A 9,843-nucleotide genomic window follows, 5' to 3' on the forward strand; every position below is an offset into this window, starting at 1 on the left:
TTACGGTGTCTTAAAGTTTTACATTACATGTTAACTGCTTCTTAAATGTTTCCATGATTATGTTTGATTATTATTATTATATTATAACTATATTATTATTATTAATTACAAATAAGTATTATATCATTAGTTTTTGTACATATATTAGAGTTAAAAACATATAGAGAGATGGTGAAGACCATCGACACATTCATCACCTAAATCACCATGATTTCAACACACTTTCCTCCTTCTTCTTCTTTGACATCCTTCCATCAATTAAACGCCATCCTCAACCACCATGAAACTATCATAACCCACCAACAAAATCGTTGTGGCGTTTTCTGTGTTGATCGAGCAAAAACAAAACGAAACCACTCATATCATATGATGACTTAAGCCGTTACTTGATTTGAGCCACACTTCACCATCTCTATTCGCTTCATTCGATTCACAACCATCATCACCACAATCGAAATCACCCTATCACCACCTTTTATACAACCCATATTACATATATACATAGACATAGATTTAGACAAATAGATTTAGACTTAGACAAAAACACCCATAACAATTTGATGTAATCCCCTTCATTTTTCTGTTTGAACGAGTAACAGAACACCACCAATAACACCATGACCCGCCACCCTCCATCTATCACCACCTTGTAAACAAATACATATCGAAACCCATTTTGTCAATCACTGTTTACTGCAAGTTTTATGATCATCTTTTTGTTTCAACTTCTATTACAACCACAACGAACCACTACCATCATCGATCACCACTAGCAGCTATGTTAATGTTTCTGTCTTCGACTCACAACAATAACTGTATCACCACCTTTCTCCATCTCTAACACTTCTCTCAATTTCAAATCACCACCTACTGTTTCGAACAATCTAGTTGCCTATTACAATTCGATTACTTCCTTTGTTGTTGATTATTCGATGATACACGAGTATGATGTTACAAAAAAAAAAAAGATTATGACGATTATGATAACGCGTAAGATCATGATTATACTAGGAGTAAAATATGATCGTGATTATAAAATTATTATGTTAGGATTAAGTTTAGGACCCATGATAAAGAGGCAACCAATTTAAGAAAGTGGCAGACAAAGGGATTTGTTTCTTGATAAGGTACAAGTATTTTATTCATAAGTTGTTGATTAAGCTAAAAAGCCACTCAAATTCATATTGTAGCTGGGCCGTATTTGTCTGTTGGAATTACAATTTGGGACGATTGGGTTGATGGACCAGAATATGAGGTTATGAAAATTGTTGCTACAGTTCACTTCCTTTCGGTTTTGTTACGGGAAGATGAAGACCCATGTTGATATCGATAAATGATGACAAGTATGATAATTAAGAAGTTATGGTATGATGTTAGTGATGATCCATTGATGATGTTGATTGAGTTTAGATATAAAAAAAAGAAACTGGTAGTTAGATATATAGGTTATATAGTTTTAATCAGGGTTTAAGACAGGAATGAATCACAGATTGATGGTTGGGTGTGATTATGAGGAACGAGAGGTCTCAAGTTCGAGACTTGGGGGCGACATTTTTTTTTATGATAGAGATATATAGTTAAAGCTGGCAGGATGAGTTAATTAAAAATAAATATGGGGTTTAAACTAAGAACGAGCTAGTAGCTCAATGGTTAAGGGTGTTGTTCTTGAGCGAGAGGTTGCGGGTTCGAGTCCTGGCAGTGGCGTTCTTTTTGGGCTTTTCTCCAAAGGTTGTAATCCTTTGTTATTATTATTATTATTATTATTATTATTATTATTATTATTATTATTATTATTATTATTATTATTATTATTATTATTATTATTATTATTATTATTGTTATTTTTGGTATTGTTATTATTATTATTGTTATTATTAGTGTTAAAATTATTAATATTATTATTATATGTATAAGTATTATAATCATTATTATTATTATCATTATAAGTATTAATAATATTATTAGTAGTAAACTTATCATTATTAGTATTATTATTATTATTAACATAAATATCATTCTTAACAATGTCATTATTATTATTAGTATTATCATTATCACTATTATCATTAGTAGTAAAACTATTAAAGTTATTATTATTATTAGTACATCATTATTATTATTATCAAAAACTATCTTTTTTAAACAGATACATATTTTGTACATAAAATATACTTATTACATATACTATAATTATATTAACTAGAAAAATTCTGGCCGCGCGTTGCTGCGGCATGTTTAGTACTAATATTTTGTAACATTAATGGAAAATAAATTCAAAGGATAGATTTGGCAATCATGTGCATATTCTTGCTAACAAAAGCGTCATTACATAATATTCGATAGTAATCATATGGAAAGTAGTAGTGGGAATCGAGTTGATTCTGGAATGCCATTCTTCAAATGGGATCAGGTGTTGGGTACATGTGGTCAAGCTTTTCTTGGGGATGTATAGCTTCCGAGAAGAAAGTAAACATGGTTGTGGCTGAGTCGTTTGTGAAGGGTGCTCGGAAGTAGCTGCAATGTCATAAATTCGCGGTTAGTATTTCATTGATGGATAAGAAATGAAGTTAAGATTTCAAGGCAGTTAGTGCTTAAAACTTCTAAAGTCATTTGTGCTACCACAAACAGTGAAATAAATTTGGGCCAGAAATTAGGTGCTTTTTTGTTTTGTATGATAAATATTAAATGTAAACAAAAATGTGACACATGGGAAATAAACATGATTCATATATACCTCATGGCATATTGTAAACATAACTATGGAGATAAGTTACATACAACAAAAACAAAAAACAAAAAAAAAATGGGAATCGAAAATGGACTAATATACCGGATGGACGTTGGGCACACGAAAAAGGGAAGTGCATAGAGGGTGCTTCTCAGCTAGAGTTGGGGGCGGGGTCGCTATAGACGATAGAGTGAGTCTTCCTACATTGCTGGACGCCCGACTATAGGATTCGATCAAACTTGTTTCAACATTCAACCAAGAGAAAGACATTGGTAAAACGGCCAAAAAATGTACTATGTACTAAAGAAGAAATGAAAATTCTGTAAGATGAAAGATGGTACCTAACAGCAGAAGAAAAGAGAGTGTGATTATACTTTAGTGCTTTCTGGAAACCTTTTAATCACTTTTAAGATGCGTCTGCCACTACAGTTTTGTTCTTGATGCTATCAATATACTTGCGTTATACATACTTCATTCGTCTTGAACTGAAAGTTCATCGCTTGTATCTGTAAAATAATCCAAATTTTGTAGGAAATAAATAATGATTTGCTACATCTCTAAATTGGCAATAATAATAGATGAGGAGACAAAAAAAAAAAACAAAACTATTTGATATTAAGTAAACAAATGTTAAAACAAACTTCGGTTAAAACATACTTCAGTTAAAACATACTTGAACAAAAATTGAAAATTTGCTAAGATTCTTTATATGGAAGGAAGAAACCCTTGTGATCTATGTCTATAGTTGCCTGAAAATATATACCATTAAAAGAACAAACATGTGATAATAAGCGTAACCTTTATCTGATGTTATCAAGTACATTGTTTTGTTTAAGAATTTCACAACCCACTTCGAATAACTTATTATTGGACTGTATGGTTCAGGTATAGCTCACCTGCCGTCAAGATACTTTACTGTTTTGACCTATTCTTCCCAAGTCAATGTCGACTTTATTATTCTCTGTTGCCCTTCCAATTAAAACCTAAACCGCAATACATATTATTATGATCAATGAGATAGTGAAATAACTTACCTAATATACCAGTTACACTTGAAATACCTCTGGCTTTTTAACATAAGCTTCATATGCCACCCTTCTAAAATAGCATAAGCTCCCGGTGATGTTGCAACTCTTCTCACAATGTGAGTAGCAGATCGTTCCAACCTCATGATGCTCCTCTGGCTTTCTGCAGGGGATTTCGAGGCATTTCTCATACCAAAAAATAGCACCGCAATGCCTATACGTAGTTGCAATTACAGATATCTCGCTAACAGTGTCACAATTCTGGTTCATTAGCAAAACAAACAAACATGAACATCAAAGAATGAGGAGACCAAACAATATTTTCAAACTAATGAGGTAAATTAGCACAACTTATCACAACTACCTTTAAACTAAGAATGAGCTAGTAGCTCAATGGTTAAGGGTGTTGTACTTGAGCGAGAGGTCGCGGGTTCGAGTCATGGCAGTGGCGTTCTTTTTGGGCTTTTTTCCAAAGGTTGTAATCCTTTGTTGTTATTATTATTATTATTATTATTATTATTATTATTATTATTATTATTATTATTATTATTATTATTATTATTATTATTATTATTATTATGATTATTACTATTGTTATTGTTATTTTTGGTATTGTTATTATTATTATTGTTATTATTAGTGTTAAAATTATTAATATTATTATTATATGTATAAGTATTATAATCATTATTATTATTATCATTATAAGTATTAATAATATTATTAGTAGTAAACTTATCATTATTAGTATTATTATTATTATTAACATAAATATCATTCTTAACAATGTCATTATTATTATTAGTATTATCATTATCACTATTATCATTAGTAGTAAAATTATTAAAGTTATTATTATTATTAGTACATCATTATTATTATCAAAAACTATCTTTTTTAAATAGATACATATTTTGTACATAAAATATACTTATTACATATACTATAATTATATTAATATTTCATATAACTATATAAATCAAACTTACTAATATTATTTATTTAATACGTACATATAACAGACTATTGACTTTAAATATATCACTAAACAATAATGTATATAAATAAATATATGGATATATTAATATAACTATATAGATATTAAATCATTTTGAATATATACACAAATTAAATATATAATATATAAATTAAGATATAATAAATAAATTTGTTCGATTACAATTATGTGTATTAATAAATATAAAAATGATATATGTTCGTGAATCCGAGGCCAACCCTACATTTGTTCAATGTCCTCATATATATTTTTACTACAAAATACATAATTGTGAGTTCATTTGATTCCCTTTTACTCTTTACATTTTTGGGACTGAGAATACATGCGCTGTTTTTACAACTGCTTTATTAAATGCTTTTGAAATATATTTTGAACTGCGAATACATGAAATGCTTTTATAAATGTTTGACGAGATAGACACAAGCAAACATTCCTCAAATGAATTATTATGCAGACAGAAGTTCTGCGGATTATTATTGAAATATGTGGACATGATAATTCCACCATTGAATTATGTGGACATGATAATTGCCACCATTGAATTATGTGGACATGATAATTGCCACCATTGAATTATGTGGATATGATAATTGCCACCAATTGATGTGAATGTTATGTATCGAGAGAATGATTTTTATACACAGGTTATGTGTATTATATTTTGTACACGAGATATGTGTACGGATACTAAGATTTATGAAAAAGGATTTCATACACGAGAAAGGTGTACTGTATTTAAAAGATATCGCATGTACATTACAGGTGGGTATAGGATTCGAGCCCATTTATACCATGCAGCATTTAAATCTTGTGGTATATCAAAATGATGAATTTTATTGTTTTATGATAAACCTATGAACTCACCAACCTTTTGGTTCACACTTTAAAGCATGTTTATTCTCAGATATGAAAGAAATATTCCGCTATGCATTCGCTCATTTTAGAGATATTACTTGGAGTCGGTCATCGCAATGGGACCAAATGTTGATGACTTCGTCCAGGTGGATTAGGACGGGGTATGACAGATACGGACCAAGACGTAGAGCCTATTAGGTCACCTTCACCCATTTCCGTATCACATCATAATAACAGTAAGCCCTACACTAAATGAAGCGCAAGCTTCGGTAGGCAAGAGAGCTAAACGCACGGATGGTAAAAAGACCAATCAGCCCATCCAATCTAAACAGGACTTAACAATAAATCCTACCCAGCAAGATGCTTCGACATCTAAGGAATTAAAGTCTTCCTCTACATTAAAGTCTGCGTTGACTCAATCGATTGAGGAAACTCAATCATTGAAGTCCAGAACGGCTGAAGGGGAGCCAAAAAATCTTGAAAAGGAACCTTGCGTATCAGACTGTTCCTTTAGTTCAAGAAATTGATCCATTGGTTCAAGCCACTTCTCTTCTGAATTTTGAATCTCAGGGTCTGGAGGAAGAGTCATTAACTGAAAGAGATGTGCCACCTCATAGTATAACAGTGATTCCAGGAGATGGAGATAGCAATATCTCTGTGAGAGCTAAACCGACGAGTAGTTCTGCTACTTTGTCAGAGTCCCATGAGACTAAAGTCATGGAGGCGGATGCTTCGAAAGAAACTTCGCCGGTGATGAAATGTCCCGTTCATATTGATTATAAACGTTTCATATTAATTGATTTCGTCGCGAGGTTTTGACCTCTATATGAGACGTTTTTCAAAGACTACATTCATTTTTAAAACAACCATAACCTTTATTTTATCTATAAAGGTTTAAAAAGCATTACGTAAATTATCAACTAATGATAATCTAAAATATACCGTTTACACACGACCATTACATAATGGTTTACAATAAGAATATATTACATCAAAAATAAGTTTCTTGAATGCAGTTTTTACATAATATCATACAAGCATGGACTCCAAATCTTATCCTTATTTTAGTATGCAATAGCGGAAGCTCTTAATAATCACCTGAGAATAAACATGCTTAAAACGTCAACAAAAATGTTGGTGAGTTATAGGTTTAACCTATATATTATCAAATCATAATAATAGACCACAAGATTTCATATTTCAATATACATCCCATACATAGAGACAAAAATCATTCATATGGTGAACACCTGGTAACCAACATTAACAAGATGCATATAAGAATATCCCTTATCATTCCTGGAAAACCTTCGGACATGATAAAAATGAATTCGAAGTACTAAAGCATCTGGTACTTTAGATGGAGTTCGTTAGGCCCAATAGATCTATCTTTAGGATTCGCGTCAATTAGTAGATCGGTTTACTAATTCTTAAGTTACTAAGCAAAAGGGGCATATTCGGCTTCGATCATTCACCCATATAATGTAGTTTCATTTACTTGTGTCTATTTCGTAAAACATTTATAAAACTGCATGTATTCTCATCCCAAAATATTAGATTTTAAAAGTGGGACTATAACTCACTTTCACAGATTTTTACTTCATCAGGAAGTAAGACTTGGCCACTGGTCGATTCACGAACCTATAACAAATATGTACATATATATCAAAGTATGTTCAAAATATATTTACAACATTTTTAATACGTTTTACTGTTTTAAGTTTATTAAGTCAGCTGTCCTTGTTAGTAACCTACAACTAGTTATCCATAATTAGATGTACAGAAATAAATTGATATATATTATCTTGAATCAATCCAAGACCCAGTGTATACACGTCTCAGGCTAGATCACAACTCAAACTATATATATTTTTGGAATCAACCTCAACCCTGTATAGCTAACTCCAACATTACTGCATATAGAGTGTCTATGGTTGTTCCAAATAATATATATATATATGGGTCGATATGATATGTCAAAACATTTGCATACGTGTCTATGGTATCTCAAGTTACATAATATATTAGAATACATGTATAATACAATATAAGTTAGCTAGGATATGATTAATATATATTTGTTATCAATTTTCATGTAGCTATAACAAGCAAAAATAACCAATCTTGTTTTACCCATAACTTCTTCGTTTTAAATCCGTTTTAAGTGAATCCAATTGCTATGGTTTCATATTGAACTTAAGTTTATGAATATATACAGAAAAAGTATAAGTTTATAGTCGGAATTACAGGTTACAAATCATTTTTGTAAAGGTAGTCATTTTAGTCGAAAGAACGACGTCTAGATGACCATTTTGGAAAACATACTTCCACTTTGAGTTTAACCATGATTTTTGGATATAGTTTCATGTTCATAAGAAAAATCATTTTCCCAGAAGAACAACTTTTAAATTAAAGTTTATCATAGTTTTTAATTAATTAACCCAAAACAGCCCGCGGTGTTACTACAACGGCGTATATCCGGTTTTACGGTATTTTTCGTGTTTTCCGATTTTAAATCATTAAGTTAGCATATCATATAGATATAGAACATGTGTTTAGTTGATTTTAAAAGTCAAGTTAGAAGGATTAACTTTTGTTTGCGAACAAGTTTAGAATTAACTAAACTATGTTCTAGTGATTTCAAGTTTAAACCTTCGAATAAGGTAGTTTTATATATATGAATCGAATGATGTTATGAACATCATTACTACCTCAGGTTTTGTGGATAAACCTACTGGAAATGAAAAAAATAGATTTAGCTTCAAAGGATCCTCGGATGGCTTGAAAGTTCTTGAAGCAGAATCATGACACGAAAACAAGTTCAAGTAAGATTTCCACTCGAAATAAGATTGTTATAGTTATAGAAATTGAATCAAAGTTTGAATATGAGTATTACCTTGTATTAGAAATATATCTTACTGTAAATAAGAAAGATTTCTTAAAGTTGGATGATCACTTCACAAGATTGGAAGTAAGCTAGTAAACTTGGAAGTATTCTTGATTTTATGAAACTAGAACTTATAGAATTTATGAAGAACACTTAGAACTTGAAGATAGAACTTGAGAGAGATCAATTAGATGAAGAAAATTGAAGAATGAAAGAGTTTGTAGGTGTTTTTGGTCGTTGGTATATGGATTAGATATAAAGGATGTGTAATTTTGTTTACATGTAAATAAGTCATGAATGATTACTAATATTTTTGTAATTTTATGAGATATTTCATGCTAGTTGCCAAATGATGGTTCACACATGTGTTAGGTGACTCACATGGGCTGCTAAGAGCTGATCATTGGAGTGTATATACCAATAGTACATACATCTAAAAGCTGTGTATTGTACGAGTACGAATACGGGTGCATACGAGTAGAATTGTTGATGAAACTGAACGAGGATGTAATTGTAAGAATTTTTGTTAAGTAGAAGTATTTTGATAAGTGTCTTGAAGTCTTTCAAAAGTGTATGAATACATATTAAAACACTACATGTATATATATTTTAACTGAGTCGTTAAGTCATCGTTAGTCGTTACATGTAAATGTTGATTTGAAACCTTTAAGTTAACGATCTTGTTAAATGTTGTTAACCCAATGTTTATTATATCTAATGAGATGTTAAATTATTATATTATCATGATATTATGATATATTACTATATCTTAATATGATATATATATATATATATATATATATATACATTTAAATGTCGTTACAACGATAATCTTTACATATATGTCTCGTTTCGAAAACCTTAAGTTAGTAGTCTTGTTTTTACATATGTAGTTCATTGTTAATATACATAATGACATGTTTACTTATCATTTATCATGATTAAACATAGTGTATCAATATCTTAATATGATTCATATGTATTTAGTAAGACGTTGTTATAACGATAATCGTTATATATATCGTTTCGAGTTTCTTAATTCAATAAACTCAATTTTATGTATATAACTCATTGTTAAAATACCTAATGAGATACTTACTTATCATAATATCATGTTAACTATATATATAATCATATATATGTCATCATATAGTTTTTACAAGTTTTAACGTTCGTGAATCACCGGTCAACTTGGGTGGTCAATTGTCTATATGAAACCTATTTCAATTAATCAAGTCTTAACAAGTTTGATTGCTTAAAATATTGGAGACACTTAATCATATAAATATCAATTTCATTTAATATATATAAACATGAAAAAGTTCAGGTC

At 30.2% G+C, this 9,843-nt stretch overlaps 1 long non-coding RNA gene across 2 annotated transcripts; it reads right to left on the bottom strand.

Annotated features, from left to right (window-relative positions):
- Positions 1-2,399: 2,399 nt before the first annotated feature.
- LOC139851464 (uncharacterized) lies at positions 2,400-3,743 on the bottom strand. Of its 2 annotated transcripts, none has more exons than XR_011760629.1 (2): positions 3,625-3,743; positions 2,400-2,514 (listed from the first exon to the last, which is right to left on the bottom strand). It is a non-coding gene; the product is annotated as an uncharacterized lncRNA (long non-coding RNA). The 2 variants fall into 2 exon arrangements; XR_011760628.1 differs by having other exon boundaries at positions 3,527-3,737.
- Between the last annotated feature and the right edge of the window lie 6,100 nt (positions 3,744-9,843).

The sequence above is a fragment of the Rutidosis leptorrhynchoides genome, chromosome 6 (assembly GCF_046630445.1).
Source record: "Rutidosis leptorrhynchoides isolate AG116_Rl617_1_P2 chromosome 6, CSIRO_AGI_Rlap_v1, whole genome shotgun sequence".
NCBI classification, from domain to species: Eukaryota; Viridiplantae; Streptophyta; class Magnoliopsida; order Asterales; family Asteraceae; genus Rutidosis; species Rutidosis leptorrhynchoides.